Source organism: Bactrocera dorsalis, chromosome 1 (genome assembly GCF_023373825.1).
Source record: "Bactrocera dorsalis isolate Fly_Bdor chromosome 1, ASM2337382v1, whole genome shotgun sequence".
Classification (NCBI taxonomy): Eukaryota; Metazoa; Arthropoda; class Insecta; order Diptera; family Tephritidae; genus Bactrocera; species Bactrocera dorsalis.
In genome coordinates, this window is record NC_064303.1 from 12,557,716 (window position 1) to 12,584,589 (window position 26,874).

A 26,874-nucleotide genomic window follows, 5' to 3' on the forward strand; every position below is an offset into this window, starting at 1 on the left:
AGAATTCAAATTCACAGCCAAGGAGATTAGCAATTTTGTAGAAAAAGTAATTACTTTCATCCGTGGAGATGGATCGAAGAGTGTCATTACGAGTAGGTCCCACAACTGGGGCCTATTGGGAAAATACAACTTCGAAGCGTGCACCTATCGACAGGATTCGGTAGAGAGCATTCCTAGCTAACAAACGAGTGACTGGTCAGTTGTCTCCGCGCACCTGGAGAGTCAGGACAAACATTTTCGCGCGATATGTTCCTGTGAGTGGTGCAAGCCGAAAATGCAGAGGTACGCGATTAAATTCTGTGTGAACCTCGGTAAATCAGCGACAGAGACGTTTGATATGATTAAGTAGGCTTACCCAGATGTTCTTTAGCAAGAAGTAGCGTATTTCGGTGGCAGCAGGCTTTTTTGGAGGGCCGGGAAAAGGTCGCTGATGAAGACCGTGCGAGGAGATTTGCGACTTAGGCAAACACCGAAAATGTGACTCGTGTGCGCAAAGTTTTGAACTCAGTTCGTCGGCTAAGTATCCGTTTAATTGCCCAGGTGTTAAATTTATCAAAATCTGTGGTTCATCACATTGCGATGGAGCAATTGAAAATGCACAAGGTTTGCACGAAGATGGTTCTAAAAGCGTTCACTGACACCCAAAAATGTTAAAATGTGTGAAAGTGGCCTCCAATTTTAGAATAACGTAATCACAGGTGACGAGTCATGGATCTTCGAGTATGTTCCCGAGACAAAGAGGCAACCTTTCGAGTGGCGTACACCGGACAGAGGGGATTCAAGCAGCATGCACCGCGACTCTCAAGACTATTTCGGAGAATGCCTTCCGTGACGCTTTCATTACATGGGTATCGCGCTGGCAGCGCTGCATCGACGCGGAAGGAGGCCATTTTGAAAGGTTTTAAAGAATTGTAACGATCGGTTCATTAAATTTTTTTAAATTGACTCAGTCCTATTACTTTCCGGTATATTATGTTGTTCCAACGACAGCATGAATGAGGAAACGAAGAAAAGACGCACTATGCAGTTCTTGTTCCGTAATTTTGCTACTGTCCAACTAATAAAACATCGAACAACGTTCTCGGAGTCCGTGATTTATTTATGCATCTGATTTAACTAACGGGTGATTTTTTTGAGGTTAGGATTTTCATGCATTAGTATTTGACAGATCACGTGGGATTTCAGACATGGTGTCAAAGAGAAAGATGCTCAGTATGCTTTGACATTTCATCATGAATAGACTTACTAACGAGCAACGCTTGCAAATCATTGAATTTTATTACCAAAATCAGTGTTCGGTTCGAAATGTCGAAATGTTCGAAAATCCGCTTTTTTATCGACAAATTTTGTTCAGCGATGAGGCTCATTTCTGGTTGAATGGCTACGTAAATAAGCAAAATTGCCGCATTTGGGGTGAAGAGCAACCAGAAGCCGTTCAAGAACTGCCCACGCATCCCGAAAAATGCACTGTTTGGTGTGTGGTTTGTACGCTGGTGGAATCATTGGACCGTATTTTTTCAAAGATGCTGTTGGACGCAACGTTACGGTGAATGGCGATCGCTATCGTTCGATGCTAACAAACTTTTTGTTGCCAAAAATGGAAGAACTGAACTTGGTTGACATGTGGTTTCAACAAGATGGCGCTACATGCCACACAGCTCGCGATTCTATGGCCATTTTGAGGGAAACTTCGGACAACAATTCATCTCAAGAAATGGACCCGTAAGTTGGCCACCAAGATCATGCGATTTAACGCCTTTAGACTATTTTTTGTGGGGCTACGTCAAGTCTAAAGTCTACAGAAATAAGCCAGCAACTATTCCAGCTTTGGAAGACAACATTTCCGAAGAAATTCGGGCTATTCCGGCCGAAATGCTCGAAAAAGTTGCCCAAAATTGGACTTTCCGAATGGACCACCTAAGACGCAGCCGCGGTCAACATTTAAATGAAATTATCTTCAAAAAGTAAATGTCATGAACCAATCTAACGTTTCAAATAAAGAACCGATGAGATTTTGCAAATTTTATGCGTTTTTTTTTTTTTTAAGTTATCAAGCTCTTAAAAAATCACCCTTTATATGTACAATTGGTGCATTTCTGAAGCGGATGCTTACTGGTGATGAAAATTGAATCATCGTGATCAATCGTTGTTGTCAGTCCTTAACCGGATAAAAAAATCCGGGTCCGTTCCGGTTAGGTGGACCCGACTATCATGGGAACGTTTATGGTAAATCGTCGTGAATAGCGGTGAGCCGGCGTAAACGATAACCAAGTCAGAGTTGACGGTCAGGAAGGTTTAACCACAGGGATTTATCTACTTTGAGTTGCTCTCATCCAGCCAAACTCTTAATCCGAACTTGTACTGTCAACAATTGTACCGTCTGAAGGAAGGAATGAACTAAAGGTGGCAGGCTTTGGATGAAAAAAGATAATTTGTATTCCGACGCTGTCTGTCTGTATATGTCAGATTGAGAAGACTGCAGGAATGAGCAGGGCACCAGGGAAACAATAAAGCATATCTCGTGCACTTCTTCCGCAATGGAAAGATTACTCTGTAAGTAACTGGGGTCCCCAAGGTACGATACACTGGAGGAAGTTGCGACAAGCGCAGGCATCCTAAAGGATTACTACATCTTTTGTACCAGCAACTGAAGTCCATCTGGTACCGCAAAGGACCAAGGTAGGTAGGTAGGTAGGAGTGCAGCCCTATCGGGCTCAATTGATATGCCATTTTGATACACTATTCGTAGAACCTCCTGTATCTACTATTATGTTTCACCTTCTCTCCCAAACCATTTTGAGGTTTCGATGAAACTACTTATGTCCGATATGCTTTTGGTTTGGTGCTTGGTGGATTCCGAGTGTTTTGTGTCGGATCTAGCTAGTGCTGGGCATTCGCAGAGAAAGTGGAAGATTGTATCCTTGTTCCCTGCTAATCCGCAGCCACGGCAGATGTCGTTGTAGGGCATACCCATTTTGGACGCATGTTCCCCAAATGGCCAGTGCCCTGTTGTGGTAGCTGTTATTCTGTAAATACTTTTTCTTGACCTATTTAATAAGTCGGTGGTTCTTTTCCTGTCATATGTTGGCCATAATTGTTTAGTTATGACGCATTTTGTAATGTTTTTCCACCTGTTGTTCGCAATTTGTTGAAATTGTCTATTGATCTCTCCTTTGATCGATCATAGCGGGTTTGGTATTACCTCCGCCTCGGATTCATTGAGGAATGCCCCTGCCTTTGCCAACTCGTCTGCTTTTTCGTTACCGAAAATGTTCCTGTGGCCGGGAACCCAGATCAAGTTTAGTTGGAGCTTGTCTTTTATTGATTGCAAAGCACCAAACTGTTTTATGCGTGGCTTATTGGCCTACCAGATTAACCTAACCTAACATATTAAAAAAAGCTCAGAAAAGTTTGATTGGCTTTTAGTCCTGCTCCGAGTTTTAGCAGCCCGAACGCAATAAGTGCCTAAAGCGCCATTTTTTTGTATTTTAAACTAAAATAGTTTTTTATGTAGAACAATGAATCTCTTGATGTCCGCGCCTAAGACTCGTATAACTTCCTAACTAACTCGGGGAGAAGCCAAAGGTTTGTTTCTCCTCTTCTTAATCAGTATAAGCGGTGGTCTTTAGAAAATTAATGTCTATAAAAGTCCAATGGAGCATTGTTTTCTAAATATAAATAGGTATGTTCTACTCGAGTTGCTTGCCGAGATTTTTTTAAGCTTTTATAAACTTACTCATACCAGCCACACAGGCTGACGTGAAACAACCATCGATTCAGCACCTTTTTTTTCGGTTTACGTATTGAAGGTGTCGAGGAAAACCATCGTATAAGCAATTTTCTAAGTGTAGCTTAGCTCACAAATCACAACAACAACAATTTGTTTTATATTATTGTTTATTAGTGGCAAAGCTTTTAGTACTGAAGACAGAAAACAAAAATGCAAAAAATGACTCTAAGTCGCTCACCAATTTGTTGCCAGCCAAAAAACAGGTCACATGCATATGTATGTATATATAGACATCACAACTCAGCTTTGCTTGCGTGACACGAACGAACATATGTGTCACTTTAGTTACAGCACATCTACTTCGAACAATAATGCAAGTTGCACTGCAAACACAGAAGTTCCTTCACACATCATTTAATTTTATTAGTTCTACACTTTTTCACATCTTATGAAAATTCATATCTCACCGGTGAGCTATACAAACACAAACGTACACACATACAAGCACACATACTTACAAACATACACACATACATACATGCATACATATATAAGTATAGTTGGTGAGGTAAGTAAGCGTGCAAGTGGCAACCCTGCGTGCGCCCACTCATGCACATGCGTGTCACATACGTACAGTTATACAATATAAGTTGTGTTGTTGGTGTGCGTGTGTGGCTTGGAGTGCTGCCAGTGTGTATACAGTCATATTCATCTGAATGCATGTGGTTGTGTGTGTGTCCTCATTGAGCACAATGCGCGTATGAAAATATGCACGTGTGCATGTGTGTGTATGTGTGAATTATATATTATATAAAGCGCTGGTTGGCATGGTGGCGAATTATGTTGAACGTGTGGCTTTGTGTGCGTTAAATTACTTTTCTTTTCATGATTTGATGTTGCGGCTGTTATTTGCTGAAACTTTTTACATTTCTCTTCTTGGCACTTCTTCTTCTTCATCTTCATCTACCACTGCTACTTAGCCATCACCTCCTGTGGCGATTTGTGGCGGCTGAGATTTGCGTTTTGCTACAAACAATGTGATTACTTTTGATGAATGCTTTCGCGTTGTGGTTTCCATTTGGTTTCTATTTTATTTAAATTATTTTTTTAGATTATGATGGAGAGCGAATTTTTCGTTATAATTTTTTTTATAAATTCAATATCACATTGTTTTATTTTTTCTGCGAAATAATTCTTTTTGTTATATATTGTGACAAAAAATATTTAATTATTCATCAAAATTAATTTTGTCGCCTTCAAAGTGGTAATCCCCACCAGATGTAATACACTTATGTCAACGATTTTTCCAACTCTCGAAACACTTTTTGGCATGGCCTTCAGCTCCTTTAGCGAATTTTGTCTCATATCTTCAATCAACTGTAAACGGATTTGCACGGATGGGCAATTTCAGTTTAAGGAACAAGAAAAAACCACATGAAACCAAATCTGGAGAATACATTGGTTGATCGTTGATGTTAATTTTTTGGCTCTTCATTCGGTCACAATCGTGGCTCGATGCGAAGGTACATTATCATTGTGTAAATCTTTGATTTGTTCTTCCACAATTTCGGCCGTTTTCGACAGATGTTCTCATGCAAACGCCTTAATATGGCCAAATAGAACTACTTATTGACCGTCTGTCTCTCCGAAAAAAATCATGATGCGGCAAACCACGAATATCGAATAAAAAAATGAGCATCACCTTGAGCGGCTTTGGCGTGGTTTTTTTGTTTTCTGCTCGTTTTTCCCCTCCATTCCTATGATTGTCGACTTTTTTGCATGTCAAACTCATAAACCTATGTCTCGTCGACATTTCTATGAATATGCGACAGGAATTCGCACGTTTAAGCATCTTCAAAAAGACGAGCTTACGGCACTCATTTTGAAAAAAATTCAACTTTATCGGGACGCTTCGAGCAAAAACGCGTTTCATACCAATAAAATCAACCAAAAACATTCGAGCGGACTCGCAAGTGATGTCGAGCTTTTTTGCCATCTCTCCAACACTTTCCTTACGATTTTCAAGCACCATACCTGTTACTTTTTTAATATTTTTGACAGTTGAAAAGATCGAATGTCGTCCAGGATGAGGCATGTTGGATTTCAACGAACTCTCGACTGTTTTTTAAGGCTTTATAACACTTTTAGGCATATGTTTTTGATAAAACTGAATCACCTTATACCTTTCCCAACATTCGCAAAGATTCCGCATACGAAATTTTGTTTGAATTACAAAATTTGAGAAAAATTCTTTGCTCGGTATTTTTATCCTTCAGTCCTACCAACTTAGCAAAATACACCAGCGTTTAATTGCTCTTAATTAAATATCAGAACTAGTTTAAAAATTTGTGTATTTGTATAACTTATATGCTAAAGTAGTCCGATATTAGATTTTAGCTTTACCTCGGACAATAATCTGTGTCAGATTTTGTAGAGATATCAATCAAATTTAAATTTGTTCGGTCAATTTGTAAGGCAGCTATATATTATAAGCCGATATTAGTCCTAATACTGATACTATATGAGCCAATCACATATATTTTTGGTTTGATCCAATTCGTTCTGATAATTTTGAGACCAAAGATGAAACGTTCTCTGAAAGGCCAATTGTCGAAAATATCGATAAAATAATGGAACTCATTGAGTCCCACTATGTAATAATTATTTAGATTTTCAAAGGGCTAAAGATCCCACAGAATCCCGTTTGGATACAATATAAGTATCGATGTATGGATGCCAAGTGAGTTAACGCAAAAAAAAACATCATAGACCGAATCGGCAAATCGCAGCTGAATCGTGAACCTATTCATTTGTGAAACGAATGATTATTGGTCATAAAAAGTGGGTCACTTAATACAACCTTTAACTAAAACGGTCGTATGCAAATCGAGGCGAACCCAGGCAAACGTTGGGCAAGCTAGAATTGACGGCTAGGAAAGTTAGAATCATCTACAATAAGCTCCTCCCCGAACTCTTTATTCGGATATGTACTGTCAACGATTGTATCGTCTGAACAAAGAAGTTGGATGATTTAGCTAATAAGAGAGAAATTATATTTTTCAAGACAACGCCAGACAACGCATATCGTATTAGCAACTAGCCAGAAGGTCCGAGATTAGAGTTATGCATACATCTTATAGTCTGAACCTGGAACCAATTGACAGTTATTTATTTTTGTTTATGGCGAATGATTTTGCTGGTGAAAAATTCGCTTCAAAAGAAATTGGTGTAAATCGACTGTCACAAATTTTTCCAATTTTTTGCGAAACGCTTGTTTCTATGAGAGTGCCATTATGAAGTTATACTGCAAATGCTAATAAGTTACCAAAAAATCGGTGCCCGTTTAACCTAAAATCTTAATCTAAATAATACTATGAACTTAACGAAAAAATAAAAGATTTATTTTTACTAGGCCCTTTGCTCGCATTTTATAAAAAAAAAAAATTTCTTCTTCTTTATGAAAAAATTGTATATCATTTTCAGATTTTATATCTATATACGTATATCTTCTATATATATATAAGAAGGTTGATGTTGGTTACACCATTTATAACTCAAGAACGGCTGAACCGATTTGGCTGAAAATTGGTGGAGAGGTAGCTTAGAACCAGGGTAAGGATATCTCTTTATGTCAAAATTTAATACAACTCATAAATACAAAAATTATATTTTAAATCATAAGCATTTGTTCAAAATTCATGTTTGTAGGAATCATTTGAATATATGCGTACAATTTTAAACAGAGTCTTCTCAAAAATAATACAATTGCTAAATATTTGGAATAGACGAAAAGAACTGCAACGAAATACGCAGTGAAATAGATTATAACTGGCTCAGTAATCAGTCGATGAGTATGTATTATACCACGTGCATCCAAAAAAACTGATGTCATAACCTTTCCCGTCGCCTTTTTCGTTTTCCACGCCTGAGAACCGGTTCATTAGGTTCATCATGTGCAGTCCACTACAATGACTGTCAATTGGACTCCAGTGGGAAATGATAGAGCCATGTTTCTATCACTGACGAAAACTTTCAGCTTTATTCCGATTAGAGAGCACATAAACACTTCTCAGAATCAGTTATTCGTTGTTTCTGTTGGATTATGAACTTGCTTATTTCGCCTGTTTCCAGGTTAGCAAATATCTTTTCTACGGTTGATTTCCCTGAGCCCAAATTCAACAGCATTTTTGCCCAAATAGCCAAATGCTTATTAACACACGAAATGCTTTATGATCCATTCTTTTGTAAACTAACACAAGTTGCTTCACAAAATCTTATATCTCATTAACTAATACTTATAATCCAACTAATAGAAATCATATAGATGGTAGTAGTATTATCTATGTATCAGCCACAGTGAAGCGTGGACGGGTCCTCTAGTACTTTATAAATTTCAAAATTTGTTTTTGTACCCTGCCTAGGGTATAATAAGTTCGGCACGAAGTTTTCAACACCCAGAAGGAAACGCCAGAGACCATATAAAATATATATCTAAATGATCAGCGTTACCAGCTGAGTCGATTTAGGTATTCTCGTCTGTCGGAATACATATACGCGAAATAGTCCTTCAGTTTCTAAGACATCTATCTGAAATTTCGCACACAATATTTTCTCTCCTAGAAGCTGCTTATTTGCCACCGTTCACTAGAGACATACATAGCTGCCATGCAAACTGAAAGATCGGAATTAAGTTCTTGTATGGAAAACTTTTGCATTTGACAAGATATATTCAGAAAATTTTGTACAAGGCAACAATGTAATCCCCGAAGAAATTGTTCAGATCGTCTCACTAAAGCATATAGCTGCCTTCTGGGTGTTACAAACTTCGTGACAAAATTAATATACCCTGTTCAGTAGGTTGAATTCTCTACAAAAAAGGTCTGCTATGATTATTTCGTAAACCCAACCGTTTAAAAGATATTAACAGTTAAATTTTGATTATATTTGGGAAAATTATTTATTTCTTATGAATTTTATAACTCAATGAAAAAAATCACTATGAATGATGAAACTCATAGGTTTTTGGAGAGGCTTTCTTAGAGGTATCTAGGAACCAATTTTTAGAGTACCAAACGAAAAAGACAAATTTTTTTTAATCCACCCTAATATGAATTGATGTTTGACGATGAATATCTCGTAAACGCTTAACTTAATCGAAAAATCATACGAGACCATTTTTTATAGAGCAGTAAATTTCCTATAAAATCTAACAAGATATTTTTTCAAGTAGTTGGAAGCGAGATATAAATTTTTCTATCTGATAATAAGAAAAAATAGAAAACTGTATGTAGGAGGACCTTCCCGTTACAATTAAGAACTCATGCTTGGAGAGGCTTTCTTAGAGGTGTCTAGGAACCTATTTTTCCGAGTACCAAACGGAATTTTTTTTTTTTTGAATCATCCTACTGTTCAGGGTATAAATATATTTCAATTATACAAAATTTCTTTAATAATCTCTTTCTGAATTATTTATAGAATAAGCAAAATATATTTTTTTTAATTTTTAAAAATTAAATTTTTTTGCTTTATTTAAAAAAAGTTTTTTATTAATTTTTATTATTTTATTTTAATTATCAGCAATGTTAATTATTATACTTTAAATTTACAGATTTAAATTTTTATTTTTTTAAACTATTTTTATTAATTAATTGCTAATTTTATTTCCAATATTAATTGCATATAAAATGATTTATTAAATTTTTAAAGTGCGGCTATATCATGAAACATTTTATTCATTTACTTTTCATTTTATTATTTGAAATCAATCAATCAATAAATATTATTGGAGTTGAAATTTTCCTTTTTTTTTTAATATTTTAAAAATTATTTTTATGTTTATAAAATTTCTGATATTTAATTTTTTTTTTTAATTTTAAAATAAGAATTTTTACATTTCCGTTACTTACTAATGACATACTATAATTTTTATTTTTTAATACGAAAGTAATTTCAATACAGCTGCTGTGTTCTAAGAATTTCCAAAACTTTTGATATTTAAATTTTGTGCTATATTTGCATGCATGCACATATGTATATACATGTATATGTGTGTGTATGGCGCTTAACAGGTTGTCGAGGTAACAATATTTTCATTCCACTCCAAGCACACTAAATTCTCAACGCACATAAAAACAATTCAAACACGCATAAAATCAACTAACCATCACCAAACACACTTAAAACATATGTATGTGGCTTACACATATACACACGCACACATACATACATAAATACATTTGCTAGTTTACAATTGCAAATGTAGTCATTTGTACATTTAATGAGGTCCTTGCGCGCTCATGCAAATTTATTCCGTATATCATAAGCAGCGCACAAGCACCTAGTCGCAAACACATACACACATACACATCATATAAATGTATGTAATAATATTGTGTTTGTGTGTGTGCTCATATGTGGACGAAAAATGTTGTTTTGGTGCGCCGATTGTCGATTTGACCCAAAAATGCCACTACATGACTTAGTGCCTGCTGAGGCTGCCTTTGCGGCTGTAACTGTAACGGCGGCCATAGCTGTGTGTGTGTGTGGGTCTGTGCAAGGGCTTGTGTGTGTCGCTCACATTGCCTCGCCGCTACCACTGTTGCTATTGAAGCTGCGGTTGCTTGGCTTATGGCTAGTAGCTGTTGGCTGTTAGTAGTTAGTTGTCGCTATCTCAATGTCCTTGCGGTTGCCGCCATCCCCACGCACACACACACTGACACATGTATGCATGCATGGCTAGAAAATGCCAGAGAGGGTGTTGTGCTAACTGTATACATATGCATGGTGTGTGACATTTGCTAGATTAAGGTAGTATTAGTGGGTGACTAGGCATGCGTGTGCGTACGTTAGCCAAACAGTGCTGCCATGTTGGTGCGAATGAGAAGTAATTGTATAACTTCGAAGTTTTCATAGTAAAAATTAGACTAATTTAATTTAAAGGGAGTTTTTGGCATGAAAATGTTCTTAAGACAAGCAAATAAATAAAAAAAAAATTTAATAGTAAAAATATGAGAGAATCTTTTCAATGGATTTATCGAGAGAATACTTAGATGAGCAGGTGACTTTTTCCTGTGTGAATATATATGTAAAATCCAAAGTCCATGCGGACAATCCCCCTTTGATTTTTGTCTTGGAATACAACATCACTCGTGTCATTCGCCAGTTACCAGTCGAAATGCTCGAACGGTCATCGAATGGAATCTGAGACGTAATCGCGATCAACATTTGAAAAAGATAATTTTTGAAAAATAAATCTCAAATAATGTTCTTTCGCATGAAAATAAGCATTCCCCATATAATTTGAAGTTTCTGCGTTTTTTTTTCTATAAAAAAGTTGGGAAACTCGAAATGGATCATCCTTTATATCTTATGTTGAGTTATAGTACTTTACACGTTTTCGATCAATGGTAAGGCGTGGCAGTGGTCTAATCTACGAACTCGTACGGGTTTTTTCGCAAAGAAACGCGTATCAAGATATCTCAATTTTTACTCAAGTTACTGCTTGCACGGACAGACAGACAGACAGACAGTCACCCGTGTTTATACTTGTCTCGTCATCCTGATCATTTATATATAACGGGTGGGCCATCTAACATTTTAAATTTGAATTATCTATATTTCGACATTGGAAACGTCAAATACCATTCGGAAAGTGACAGATATTCAGTAAAAAGTCTAAAATTTACGAAATGGGTCGCTATTCACTATTCTACAGTTCGCAGATTGGGCAGAAGATCGTTTGACCGAGGATGGTCAATTTTACCGAAAAATCATCTTTTCGGAAGAGGCTCATTTCCACCTCGATGGTTACGTTAACAAGCAGAATTGTCGCATTTGGGGCACAGAAAACCCGCACGTAATCGTCGAGAAGCCAATGCACCCAGCACGAATCACTGTATGGTGCGGATTTTGGTCTGGTGGAATCATCGGCCCATTTTTCTTCGAAAATGAAAAAGGAACCGTAACCATCAATGGTGAGCGATATCGCGCAATGTTAACCGAATTTTTCTTCAAGCAAATTGAAGAGGAAGACTTGGACAACATTTGGTTCCAGCAGGACGGCGCTACGTGCCATACAGCAAACGCTACACTCAATCTTTTACGCACTATCTTCGAAATTTAAAATTTTATATGGCCCACCCATCTCCAATTCTTTTCTTTAACATCCAAGCAAAGGTAGATTTGGAAGTTTTTTCGATACACTTTGGCAAATACCATATAAGGCTTAGTAAAAAGAAATCCATTTTTTTCGGGTAGACGGCTTTAATATTCTCCATCTTATGTTGTATAATTGCGATCAGATTACGCTATATTCTCTTAGAAAGATACAATTTGGTACTAAAAAATACTTGTATGATCGCTAGGACACATAACTCTTTGAACATCTGTCAAAATGGGCATCAACAAAGAGAAAATAACCCTTACAGTGTTTCTTCTATAAAGGAGTAAGCCAGGTGGCTGAAATGGTAAATAGTGCTTATGATCCTGATGCTGTAACAGAAAAAAGCGGAAGTTTTGTTTCGTCGTTTCGATAATTCTGATGCACCACGCTTTAGGAGGAAGGTTAGGTTATATTGGCCGCCTGTCACGCCATACATAGACCTACTGGTTCTTAGTTATGAAAGATGAAGGTTTAGTTCAATTTGAGCTGAAGTATTCGCTATAGAGGACATCAACACTTGTTATGAACTTTAAGATCGACCTGATATCTAATGGTGATACTTTATCTTGTCCCTTGAACTGCGCAGCTCCTGGATATCTAAGATGAATTCTACATAATGCCGGAAAGAAGTAAATATAGAAGGTGTTTCTGCGTCTATTTCTGAATATATCGGCGTTACTTGGAGGACATCAACGCTTTTTATGAACTTGAAGATCGATCTGATATCTAATGGTGATACTTCATCTAGTAACTTGAACTGCGAAGCTCCTAGATATCTAAAATGAGTTCTCAATAATGCTGGAAAGAAGCATAGTGTTCCAGCGTCTCTCTTATGCCCAGCACTTTCCACATGTATCGTCGTTACTTATGCGCATCCGGCTCGCAGATGATGCCAATAGGTTGTGATCTGTCATTAGGCCAACAACCGTCCTGTAGTGCTTTCGAGACCATGTGAGTAAAAAAGCATGCGTTGTTGTTATTGTGACAGATTAGTGACAGATTCTGCCGAGTTGACAGTCCTTGACCGGATAAAAAATCTGGGTCCGTTCAGTTTACGTAGACCCAATTGTCGTTGGAAAAGGAAGTTGCGTGTTTCCTTTGGTGCTCTTGCAGATGATTTTGGCAATTCTGCATATCCCTAAGACATCCCATCATCATTCGTCTGTCAGCTCTTTCGGAAATTTCATTGTGTATCGTTTTTAGTGACTTCCGTATTTCCTGTACTGGTTCGGTAGCCAGACGTATGACAATTTTGACAAATCTTCAGCCGATTCGTTTCAGGAATTCCATAGTGGCCTGGAATATACTACATATGCTCTTTGGCAACCACTACATCTACTGCCTCCCTGCTTCTAAGGTTATTATCTGACGTAATGTGATGTAAGATTATTGGCCTAACCGCCGCCTAGTTATCGACGTATATATGGATCCTGTTTTTGCTGTTTTCCGTGCTGTTAGCCGTTTCAGTCATATTCTTGACCGCAAAGTCCGCTCTGGGAGAAATATTGTCGAAAACATTAAGAAGATAATGGAAATCGTTATTCAGTGCGATCGTCATTTAAGCACCCATCTCGATTACACAAGAGCTAAACTTGACACAAAATCCTTTGGCAGCATTGAGACTGAATATAAGGTTATAAGAGTGAATAAATATAAAATTTAATGTGAAGGAGCTATACGAGTTAACACAAAAAACCGCTTGGTCGATCAAAAAGTTCATTAATATCCGCATATTGCAACGTAATCGATCCATTTCTGTAGGAGGGGATTACTGGTGATGAAAATTGAGTTAAATATAACAATATCAATTGAAAAAGATTATGGTCCAATCGTGGTAAGTCAGCGCAAACGGTGACCCAGCCAATATTGACGGACAGAAAGAAGTTGTAATGAGCTTGTTGAGATTGTCAGACAATACTGTTCTGCTACGATCAAAATCTGTATGGACCGTACTGTCCACAATTGGACTGTCTGAAGAAAGCCTTCAATCAGAAGCGACTAGCTTTGACTAATAGGTGAAAATCAGGACCTCGCTGGACACATTCAACTATAGTGAGTCGCTAGAAAATCCGGGAGCTTGGTTGCTGAGTTCTTATTTGGGCACGGGATAATAGGGCAGAAAGGTTTTGTTATGAGTTTGTTGAGATTGGCAAACAATACTATGAACTGTTCGTCTATGATCGAAATTTTAATACGGATCTGTACTGTCAACAATTGACTGTCTGAAGGACGCACTACCCCAGAAACAGCCAACTTCGGCTAATAGGAGAACATTTAGGTATCACCAGGACCTCGATTGGGCTACATACACCGATAGTGATGGGCTTGGTTGCGGGGTTTTTAACCATCCACTTTATGGTCCGGAACTCGAACCAAGTGATTACTACCTATTATTGTTAATGGGGAAGGATTTTGTTGGTGAAAATGCATCTCAAGAGAAGTTTGTGAAAATCGACTATCCCGGTTATTACAAAGAAACCTGCCATTATGACATTTCCTTCAAAGTTATCAAAAAAACCGTTGTAAAAATAATGGATTTATTTATACTAGACCTTATATAATCAAAAATAATTCAAGTGAAAGATTACGAATTTCAAACTTATTCTGCTGTGTAATCTTACTTCTTTCTTAGACCAAAAAAACTTACTCCGGCAACACTGCCGCCCAACCGTCGTTTCTATGCTGCAGGCTGTGTAGACAAACGCTTCTTCGCTAACCGAAAACGGCACCGCCGCTACCAAAAGTGTAGAGCAACATCAACAACGGCAACCCCTGCACTTTGGGGCAGCTAGACTGCTTCGAAGACACACACACTCGAATACACACACCCATACATATACGCAGTATTATACGCTGTCTGTCAGCCCTTCAGCTGCTGCAGGCTGCTTGTCAACCCCACAACACACACACAGTGTGACACACATACACACTCATGTACGCACTGGGAGCGAGTCTGGTTTTGCCGCCTGCTGCGCTAGGCCATGATTAACAGCCCCCAACGAGCCGAACGTCGCATAACGCGTCGACCGAACGAAATTGTGTCTCTATCGCCAGAACGGAAATGGCAACAGCAACACCAGGCGAAAGCATAAAAGCGCACACACACACACACACATACACATAAGGAAGGGTACGTAGCGAATGTATCGAATGGTAGTGGCAAATGGCTAATGGCAATTGTAACGGTAACGACGGCGGGGGCATTTTTTGTAACTTTAACAGAAACTGCCACAGCGGGAAAATGGCAACGAGCCAGGGCAGCTGGCATACAAAAATAACAAAAACAACAAGAAGAAAAAAGAGATGTGATAACAACAACAATAACAAATGAAATAACAAAAACAACAGGAAAAACAAAAACAACAAAAAATGAAATTACAATAACAACAGCAAAAACAAAAACAACAACAACAACAGCGGCAGCAAAATTGGTGAGAACAACAACAACAAAATCGAAAGTCACAACAACAACAGCAATGCCACTGAGCACGCCAACAACGGTGGCAGCTACGGCGGCTGCAAGTGTGTGTGTGTGCGTGTACACGCATGCGGGGCAAAAACGAGCGTTGCTGCGAGAATTTGTGTGCAGCATCTTTTTGGGCGTTGATGCCCTTTCACTTTTTTGCACGCATCGTGTTCGTTTTCAACTGTTTTTTTTTCTCTAACACACTTGAATGCTTTGGGGAATTTTATTGTACCCACTCATATTACAAATCCTTTTTCTTTAGACTTTTGCACCATTTGTGTTGCTGTTGTTGTATACTTTAAAGAGATAAGAAAATGTGTTTGCCATAGAGTTTGTGCAAATAAATGCCTGCGTGTGTGTGTCTGTGTGTGGATGTCTTTAATAGTAGCGGAAATTCGTTTAGACTTCTTGGCCTACAGCGTAGAATAGCATGCAAACACTATATATAACGGTATATTTATTAGCATACTGTCAATAGCCTATTGTTTGTATATCTTTTACGCTTACAACAGCACATTTGCGAGCGTTTTTTTTTCTTGTATTTTCACCTCTTTACTTCCAGCTCATCAACGCCGAAATTAGCCTCATTATGCTCGCCATTTGGTCAGTGCAGTATTTAGTTTCGGATTTTCACGCAATTAACGCCTTATTGGCTGTCTCATTTTAACACCCAGCACTTTTACCGTTAGATTTTTTTTTTGCGTTTTTGCAATTAAACTATTCTTGGATTGGTTTTTAACACATATTTCTCAATTTTGTGGCTATTTATGAGGTTGAAAAGGTAGTTTGAAAGAATTTTCGAACTTGAAAACTGGTTTGAAAAATTTTTAGGTTTAAAATTTTGTTTGATTATTTGTTTTCGGCTTAGAAATCGATTTTAAAACTAATTACGCTTCAAAATTCTTTTGAAAAATAAATTTTCGACTTCAAAACCGTTTTGAAATTTTTTTTTCGACTTCAAAATTGTTTTGAAATTTTATTTTCGGCTTAAAAACTAGTTTTCAAACTATTTGGGTTTCGAAACTGTTTTGAAATTTTATTTTCGGCTTAAAAACTAATTTTCAAACTATTTAGGTTTCGAAACTGTTTTGAAAAGTTGCTTTCGAGTTCAAAAGAGTTTTAAAAATTTATTTTCGGCTTAAAAACCAATTTTAAAACTATTTATGGGCTTATCAACGTTTCAAAAATATGTTTTTTAGCTTCAAAACAATTTCAAAACTTTGTTTTCAGCTTCGAAAACGTTTCAAATTTTTGTTTTTTAATTTCAAAAAAGTTTTGAAAATTTTTTAAAATTTATTTTAAGCATCAAAACCGTTCTGAAAATTTTTTTGGCTGCCGAATTTTAAAATATTTTCGAACTCGAAAACCGTTTCGAAAAATTTTTTTTAGCTTAAATACTTTTTTTTCGTTTCTCAAAATCTTTCAGCTTTTATTACGTTTGCTGATTTTCACAATTTTTTTTTGCGCTCAGCTTAATTGCTCACTTTTTGCCATATTTGCTTTATTTTTTTGCTATTACACACACACTTTTTGCCTTGGCTTTCCAGTTGTCAGCAAATTTGGTTGAACTTTAAACTTTTCTTTTAAGGATTTCTTATTTGCACAACGTTTCTTTTTTCTTCAGATTTTTGTTTCCTTTTTTTTTGTTGATTTCTATTATTGACTACTCCTTTTCTGCTTGTTAGTTGCACATCAAATACATGAATGTACTAAAGTTAATAGAAAATCGCAGCAGCAGCACCATTTTCCGTGTCGGCGCGACCAAGCGTTCGTCTTCTCTAATTGCGTTAAGATTTGTTCGCGCTTACAAGGATTTCGATTGAATCGTGGTTGTCGTCGCCACCGCTGTCTCATTGCCACAGCACAGCATCATCGTATTTGTTCTCCCACTTATGCTTCCTCTTTCGTCTACATATTTATTATGCTCTCCTTTCACTTGTGCTCTTCCAGCGCTAATATACGAAATGTACGAATCGTATGTGAATATCTTCGTATGTTTTTGGCTGCTCTTGATGTTGTTACAAATTTCGTTGTTGGTTTTGTTGTTATTGTTGTTGTTGGTTTTGTTATTGTTATTTCCACTGATTCGTTGTTGTTTTTGCTATTGTTGTTGCTGTTGCTGGTTTTGTTTTGTTATTTTCACTGTTTTCATCTCATATAATATGTAGACAGTGGGTCAAAGTGGGTGGAAAAACGGACAAAAAAAATTCTTAATGTAACGGCGGCTTGAAGATACTTATAGCGAATTTTATGGCAGCGAAATGTATTAATCGAAAACAAAATGAAATTTAATAGGTAAAAATTATAACTTTTTTGAAAAACGGAAAAATTATGTTCCTTCATTTTAAGCGACGGCGTGTTCTACATGTCAGTTGCCGCAGCAGTAAAGTTACCACGAACAATACGATTTTTAGTGGAGGTCTCCTACTCCAACTGCCCCTAGACGTTTTCAACCTGGAAATGGCAACATTTCCTGCTGCAAGAATTAAGAAGATTAGTCTTTGGAACTGAAAGAGTTACGGCCATAGCAAATATTGAACCAAGTCGATACTAATCTAAATAAATCAGACTACATGCCCCAATCTTGGGTTTCAATAGTTACGTCAAGGTCTATAACGTGAATGAAGAAGAGGTTTAGTAGAATAGGAGAATACTACCTTAATCTATATCGACGGTTCCAAAATGGACTGCGGTGTAGGAACGTGGATATATTCTGAGGATTTTGTTATATCTCCATCCATCTATCTACGAGTATGTTACCAAACACAGCTAGTATCTTCTAAGCGGAAGTACTAGATATAGAGAAGGCGTGTGGAGTTTTAATGAACAACCTGGAGAGGATACAGCTTTTACATCTACCAAACTCAGATGGCACCTATCAAGTTGTGGAGATCTACTCAACAACTACCAAAGGATACAGAAAGCGACCATTTAAACTCAGCCAGGCGACACTACTAGCCTTGTCGTCGCCAAACAACAGTTCCAGTTTAGTAAATGAATGTGGAAGCCTTTAAGCTCACTGGCCGGTAAGCTCCACTTGTCCATAATTTGGGTTCCCGGTCAAAGATGAACATTTTCGGCAAGGAAAAAGCAAATGAGTTGGCCAAGTAAAGTCTCTCTAAACGAATCCAAGCAGAGACAATACCACGACCGCTAGGTACGACTGTTCCCTGTTGTTCAATAAGTATATGCAAAATATGCCCTAAAAATAGTTATGCCCCTGAATAACACTTGTCGTAGCTGCAATCTCGAAAGAACGGTTCTACACTTTCTCTGTGGATGCACTACTTAAAATCAAATTTCGAACTCTTGGAATCCATCAGATACCAAACCTTGAATACCTGTGTACAAAAGCATAAATGTTTCTTTAGAGCACCAAATCGTTTGAATCAACAAAGAGATGAATGATGGATATCAAAATCTGGTCTTATAAAAGTGTATCAAAATGGCGCTGCACTCTAACTTACCTACCTAGACTAATATCCGATCATCTGCTAAAAAAAAAACTGAAAATCTATTCCTTCGTGAGATGTTGAGTTGCTATAAATAGTCAACTTCATAGTTTCATTGGGCTTAGTGATATCAAAGAGGTCTTGGTCTGTATACGGCGAACCGCCACCATCGATCAGCAAAATTTTATTTTAAAAATCTCAATGTGGTCACTAGCATGTTTTACGCTCTTTTAGCGCAATCCAAAAGAGTCCACATTATTTCGTGACCGTCGACGATACATAGTACTTAATGTTTACATCAAAAGCTAAGGAACAGACAAAATAGTGGACTCCACCCAGCATATATTTTGCAAGCCTGTATGGATTTAATTTACATCGACTCTCTGGAAAAGTGAATTAGAGGGCTCAGGACATCTTTAGACACCGAATGCCAAATTTAATGGTTAATCACTGGATTAGAACTGTTAGAGACTTTAAGGAAATCGTCTTAACTTAACAGATTTTCAATAACAAAATTCAAAGAATCAAGCTGAGTTCAGTATTGGGTATTATAATTTTTGTATGAACTTAAGCAATTGTTGTTAGGAGTAAATATATTTTTGGAGGCATATATTGGTATTAACGATCAAAGACCAAATTCTACAAGTCACTCCGTGTAATGCTATATGGTACAGAGACCTGGACGATGACATCTGATGAGTCGGCGTTACGAGTTTTTGAGAGAAAGGTTCTGCGAAAAAATTATGGTTCTTTGCGCATTGGCAACGGCGAATACTGCAGGCGATGGAACGATGAGTTTTACGAGATATATGACGACATTGACATAGTTCAGCGAATTAAGAGACAGCGGCTACGCTGGGTGGACATGTCGTCTGAATGGATGAAAACACTCCAGCTCTGAGAGTATTCGAAGCAGTACCCGCCGGGGGAAGCAGAGGAAGAAGAAGATCTCCACTCCGTTGGAAAGATCAGGTGAAGAAGAACCTGGCTACAAATGAAATCTCCCATTGAAGTAGTGGTTCTATACAACCTACCTCATATTAAAGATTTCTTATACCAAAATTAGTAGGAATTCGTGTCTTCTACGATCATACAAGATAATTTTTACTTTCTCAATACTTCTTCACTTACCGTTACACTGTGCATCCACCAGCTGTTCGGCGTTTGTCAAACGCGCTACATATAAAAGCTTTGAACTTCGTACGCTTTTGTATGTGTACGTGTTCCAAGGGCTGTTATCCTTTGTCGGGATATCTCATTGTTGCTGCAGCAGCAGCAGCTACGAGTGCTGCAATGGCATCGTGGCGCGGCGCGTGAGAGTGTTTTGTTGTGAGTGAGTGTTTTTTGTAGCTTTGGCTTTTGTTTTGCTGTCGTCGCTGTTACTGTTTTTGCGCGAAGCGTACGTGCGTTGCTCCAGTTTATATTGGCGACTGTATAGCCTGGTTGAATGCTCAATGTTGGCTCGTTGCTGCGTTCGTTGGTTGTTTGCTTGGTTACTTGACTAGCTGGCTGGCTGGCTGAGTGGCTCGGTGGCTGGTTGGCGTTCTGGCTGACTGGCGTGCAGCTGCTTTTCGCTGAAGAATGACTCCGGTGTGTTGCTGCTAGTCTGGCTTGCTGGCTTCACTTCACGCGTGCCGACTCCACTGTGTGTATGTTCGATTGGCGCTTGTCTGTTTTGTGGCATCGCCAACACACATATAGGCATTGTCGTTTGGCAATCGTGTTGTCGGTCGCACAATCGCCTTTTTGGCGCATACTCAGTATGTGGCTGCTGCGCTGCTCACACTATTGCTGTACTCGGCTACTCGGCTACTCTCCTAAAAAAGCATTGTTCTCTGTAATGTTTTGTATTGTGTTGTTATTGTTGTTGTATTGCCTTACCATAATCAAACGGTTGCGTGGCGCTGCATGTTGCTTTCGCTTTGTTCGTCGGTTTTGCCTTTACAGCTTACGGTTTTTTGTTCTGCAAATATAATATATTGTGTTTGTTGTTGTTGTTGTTGGTCTTATTATTATTGTTGTTTTTGTTGTTAATGTTATGCTCGCTCGCTCTCATCGCCGCACACATACATACATACAACTGTAAATGTTGACTGCTGTAACTGTTTGCTTTTAATTCATTCGTTGTTGTTTTAGTTGTTTTTGTTTTTGTTTTTGTTGTTGGTATTGTTATTGTATTTGTTGTTTACTTTCAATGAGTGTCTGAAGTGTAAATTTGCTTAAATTACTTTGAGGCTTCTGCACTCGCTGACGGCCTGAGACTCAACCATCGACATGCTGCAGCTCTTTGGCTCAACCCCTCCCACTGGCCAACGTCCAACGTCCACGAACTCAGTGCCATTTTCGTTGCATTATTATTATGTTGGCTGGCGGCTATAACACCCCCTACTTCTATTGTTCGTGAATATTCTCCGCTACATTGCTTTCCATTGACGCGTAAGCAATTTCAAGCCGACGAAAGCTTACGTAGCTCCTGTGGAATGGTGCCTTGGTGCCTGCTGGCTTCTGTTTACTGGTGGTTGGGAATAAGAGTATGCTGCTCGCTGCCTGGCTAGACGGCGACTGTGGTTCGTTTGTGCGCTTCTCAATGCTGAGTTCGGTATGATCGTTTCTGCCATCGCTGAAGACGCCGAGGCTGTGCTTCGTCACTGCTTTAATAGTAATTGCTCTTAATTGATTGTTGTGTGTGGCTTTTCACTTTTACTGTCACCATACCCCATAATCCCAGTGTTACTTACAGTTGCTGCTTCGGGGCGGCTATTTTTGATTTATGTATGCTTGGAGTGTCTGGCTGCAGCGTATGCTTTACTCCAGCTTCGATGGCTGGTCGTCGTTGGCTCGTATGATTGTACCAAATCCGATGACGATAATGCTTTTGCGACCGCTGTTCATGCAATTTTCATTGGTGGTAAGCGGTTTTTAGATCCGATGGCGTTTGTATGGTTGGGTATTACAGATTTATGGAGTCGAAGTTCATCTGAAGGAAGAAAGGGTTTGAAATGTTGTTTGATTGATTGGTTTTAACGCTGGCTGTGAAGGTATGTTGGGTTCAAGATTTCATAGTTTTTGCTTCTTCTGAGAGTTGTAATTTGACTATCTCTAAGCTCTTGATTGAACTATTCATCCTCTTGAAATCTTGAATCTCCGACTGTTTCAGCTTATTCGAAGTCTGACTACTGGAAAATTTTGGAGAATATTCTCCTGAGACTTGTAGGTGGTCGTTCTGTGTTTCTTACGTGTGAGCAGTAAATTGAATTTGCTTCTAATTATCCTCGAAAGGTTCTGACATATATTTTTATAATGGAGCTGACAAAGAAGAATCAAAGGTTCGATTGTCTCCTTCGTTGAACTGAATATCCTCTTGAAATCTCTGACTGAATCAGTTTTTTGAAATTCATTGGTTGTTCATGGTTCAATCATCTCTTTAAAAATGATCCAAAAGTCAGGTCCAGTCTTTCCTTTTACCCAAAGACTGAGATTTTTCTCACATGAAGGTGGTTATTTTTTCATATAAGAATTATTGCAGCAAGTATATTCTGTTAAATCGGTAGAAAATACAAAGGAATCGCTTGATACCTTGATCTGAGAACTTCCGTTAGTGTAAGAGCATTAACGATGATGGAACCATGCCCAAAATGAGGTATGAATGGCGTTCTACTAGTACTAATTTATGCATAGTTTTGACGGATATCACGTTAGAAAACTTGTTGATCTATAGGTTAGATCGTAGGAATTTTTATAGTCCTGAGAGAGAAAGAGTCAGGAAGTCTCGTGAACTCTTTACCACATCTCTCGCCTTGAGATAGAAAGAAAGAGAGAAATCAGGAATGTTCGTGGTCTCTTTACCAGTTCACTCGCCTTCAAAGAAGAAGAAAGAGATATCTAGAAACTCTGATAACATCAGGAAAACTCGAGATCTCCTTATTATCTCACCCGACTTTAGAGAAGATGATCATGGAAAAAATCGTTAAGCCCTAATAGCATCAGAAAAACCCAAGGTTTATTTACAAAAGCGTATGATTCGAGTTAACGGAACGGACGGTTACATCGAAAAAGTTAAAGAAACAGTAGTTGTAGCAATGAGAGGAACAGTGCTTGAAATGCGTCGCATTGACAACAGTGAGATAGCAGAGGGTATTAATATATTCTATGGACTTACTCAAGATGTTTTGGTTAATGTTTAGGGTATGAAGCGTATCAATGCTAGGTTTGTACCACAAACCTGATTTTTTGTGAAAACGACGTCGAGTAGAGGTCAGTAAAGAGATGTTTGCTAATGAATTTGAGGACCCTGTATTCACTTAATGTATCATATATTTTTCTTTTGTCAGTCCGGGTCAAATTTGATCATATTTTTATAATATGGTATTTTTAGTTTTAAAGACCTACAAACGTTATTACATATCGAGATTCTTTCGCTAATCTTGTTCGAATTCTCAAATTTATTTCGAAGACTAATATTCCATGTTTTTTCAAGAGGTTCCTTTGGACCTGTTTTTCTACAATTCGCCCCATATTTTATATTATAACGAAAAATAGATGCTTGCTAATGCAGTTGGGACCCTACATTCATCAAACGTATCATGTGGTTTATTTTGTCAGTCCGGGTCAAATTTGATCTTACATGTAAAATATAACAATGCTTGTTCTAAAGGACTACAGTAATACATATCGAGATTCTTTCGTTAATCTTGTTCGAATTTCGAAACTTTTTTCGAAAACTGATTTTCGATGTTCTTTCAAGATGTTTCTTTGGACCTATTTTTCTACAATTCGCGCCATGTTTTATATTATAACGAAAAATAGATGCTTGCTTATGTAGTTGAGGACCATACATTCATTAAACGTATCATGTAGTTTCTTTTGTCGGTCCGGGTCAAATTTGATCTTATGCGTATAATAATGTATAATACTGCTGGTTCTGAAGGCTTAAACAATTCGAGATTTTTCCAAAATTTTGTCGACGCCCAAAATTCCGTTGCGCTCGTACTCAGAGCAGGCTTACTTACAAGCAATTTTGCAGTTCCTTTTATGTTGTTGTGTTTATATTTTATGCCAGCTCGGTATACTTTTCGCACGCGCTCATAATCACGCAAAAACAATTGAAGTCAATGTGCCTACTCACGTGAGCGCTGCAAATCAATTGTTTAGCATCGACAACAACAAATATGTATGACTAACCGCACGGCCGCAATTAAATTTGGTCTCGTGAGCTGGCTGCCAACTCGCCAAGAGTTCGCGGGCGCATCGCCATCCACTTCAAGAGTATGCGCGCAATGGTCCATGTGTTTGCGTATGCAAGTGCGTTTGTGTGTGTGTCTGTGTAAGAGCACTTGTTATGGAGTGCGTACGATAAGTTGTTGCAGCATTGTTGCATCTCTAAACAGCCCTCTGCGCTGCACTTTGTGTCTTCGTTGCAATCCATTGGCATCCGATCATTTATTTCCATTGTGGTGACAGTTATTAGCATGAACTGGCGTGTGTACATATGTTTGTATCTTATCTGCACTTCAAGTGAAGTCACGCGAAAAACTTAACTGACTAATTAAGTGAAGTGATATTGTAAAAATATTGATTTTTCATCTATAAATATAATTTGCGTGAACTATTGGGCGGAACTCATTAGGGAATTGAAGAAGGTCCTTGATTATGAGTTTTGGTTCGCTTCGGACCACATTTACTTCAAGGATTGATGCGGTATTTAATGTTTCATCTTTAAATTTTGTAGGGTTGTCTTTCAGGATTCTGTTTACTCTGATCGGGATCGAGCAAGAGCCTTGCAGCATGATTTTGTAATTTTCGTCTTTATTGGTGTAGACAACGCTTACGCGATTCTATGGAGTTTACAACAGCGCGTCAGTCGTTCTTCGTTTTCACTGTTTGGAGTCCATTGGTGATTCCAAGTGTAGCCAAGTCCTTCTCAACCTGGTATTTTTAACGGAGCGGAGGTCTTCCTCTTCCTCTGCTCCAGCCAGTGCGTACTGCGTCGAAAAATTCTAGAGCTGAAGTGTTTCCATCCATTCGGACGATATGACCTAGCTGCAGTATTCGCCGTTCCTTTGCGCAAAGGAAAATAAATCTTTCGCAGAACCTTTCTATCGAAAAGTCGTAACGCTGACTCATCAGATTTTATCATCGTCCATGCCTCTGCACCATATAGCAGGACGGAAATGATGAGTGACTTTGTCTTCGTTCGTCGAGAGAGGAAGTTCCAAGATATACGGACTTATCTACGACTTCGAATTATGACGACGACTGTATGTTTGATGACAGGATAATTTTCGTCTGGTCCTCGTTCATTTCCAGTACCATTTGCTTCGCGTTTTTACCCATTCTGGAGGAAGCAGAACTAACGGTGGAGTTATTGAGGCCAATGATATCAATATCATCGTGATGCTGACGGAGCTGTATATTCTTATACTCTAGTCAGGATAGAAGTCGTACATTAGGGATTCGCCATCTGTAGAAGTTCACATAAGTGAGGAAAGCTGTCTGAGCACCATTTACTTGAAAACGGTCCTTTTACATATGGCTCAAGCAGCTCACGACTTCCTGACCAAGTATCCTCTGGGGAGCCAAAAAACATCCGTTTGAAGGCGAGCTAAAAGAAGAAGGCGAAACATCCCCTCCCCAGGGTTGTGCGCTGGGTTTGGGACCCACCACGTAAAAAACATTACCAATGAAAAGAAGAAAAAAGCTACAGATACTGTGGTGAACATATCCGGTGTCTGGAGGCTTGAACAGTTTTGGTCCGATTGGAATAAGTTTTGAAAATAGGGTAGTAGTGGTCAAAGGCACTTTGAAATCAGTCGAGCAGGTCCTAAAATATATGATTTTATCTAAAAGTGGTTGGTGCCATGTTCATCATCCGCTTTTGACACCGCCTCGTATAAAGCCATATCTTACCATCATGGAGAGATTTAATGTCTCTGACGTATTTAGCTATTGATTAATCGTGTTTTAGTAGTTTTTAACAATGCCGGGGAGTGAGCGGGGTTATGATCAGATTTCATCCCTTCTTCCACTGTTGGAAAGAGCTCTTATAATAATTGTCCTAAGCGAATTTGGCTATTGTAGCTATAAGTGGACTAGGACGTATATACATTAAAACGATGCTTTAAGTGCATTGCATCGGGAGGGGATTATTTTTAAGGGCATGAAAATGATTTGGAAGAATAAATAAAGAATTTTCAAAATAAACACAATGTCATCTTATTTTTGGGCCCAACCAATTAGAGGCCACAGCCACGCGCACTTTTTCAATATTTTTAGCTCACAGGTGCCTCTAGCTACTGTGATCCTTTGGGCTAAATTACGATTCCATATCTTATTTTAGTTCTCAGTTATGGGACTTTGTAGGTGGGCGATGGGATAGATACCGAGAGTTGAAGAGGGAAGTGGACGTATTTGCAGACAAAAAAAGAGAGAGGTGAAAATGCGTGAGACCCAAGAGCTTGATAAGAAGTAATGCTCGGAAATTTTACGAAAAGATCCGACTACTAATAGAAGGATTCAAGATCGGAGCATACTTTTGTGGAACCTCCAGAGGTGATCTAGTGATTGATGTCCAGAGCATTCTGAGGTTTTGTATAACACTTCTCTAACCTACTGAGTGACAGTGAAAGCTTGACACCAGGAGATGGTGAACCCGATTCCCCAATCGATGACGATGGAGCGGACATTCCATTACCCGACCATGAAGAAGTTTGACCATGAAGCTATTCAAATACGATGGCGAAGAACCGATAAGGAAAAGACTAGATGGAGGAGGACCAGGCTTCCCTTGGAATCTCCAATTGGCGCCAAATAGCTAAAAGAAAGAACGACTGTCGCATTATTGTAAGCTGGGCAATAACCGCGTAGGTGGGCTCTACGTCAGTAAAGGAGAAGAATTTTCTTTCATTATTTTTCCTCAGCCCATGAACAAGTAATCCTAATATGATCAATCAGCTGATCTATAGTGCTAATGATAAGCTCAATTTGCCTTTAAAATCAAATTTTTAAAAGCGTGAATACAAAAAATTCTCGTGCAAATACAAGTACCAATCCGAGAACCTCACTTATT

General features: G+C 38.4%; 1 protein-coding gene across 2 annotated transcripts in view; it reads right to left on the bottom strand.

The window, feature by feature from the left end:
* Positions 1-20,462, bottom strand: part of LOC105233594 (uncharacterized) — a 64,436-nt gene extending 43,974 nt beyond the window's left edge. Inside the window, exons 1-2 of one of the 2 annotated variants that reach the window (XM_049446689.1) lie at positions 16,842-17,172; positions 15,906-16,168 (exon numbers count right to left, since the gene is read on the bottom strand). The gene's annotated coding sequence lies outside the window, so the exon portion shown is untranslated. Of the gene's footprint in view, positions 1-15,905; positions 16,169-16,841; positions 17,173-19,940 lie in introns of those variants that run through there. The other variant, XM_049446692.1, reaches the window with a different exon arrangement.
* Positions 20,463-26,874: the final 6,412 nt, after the last annotated feature.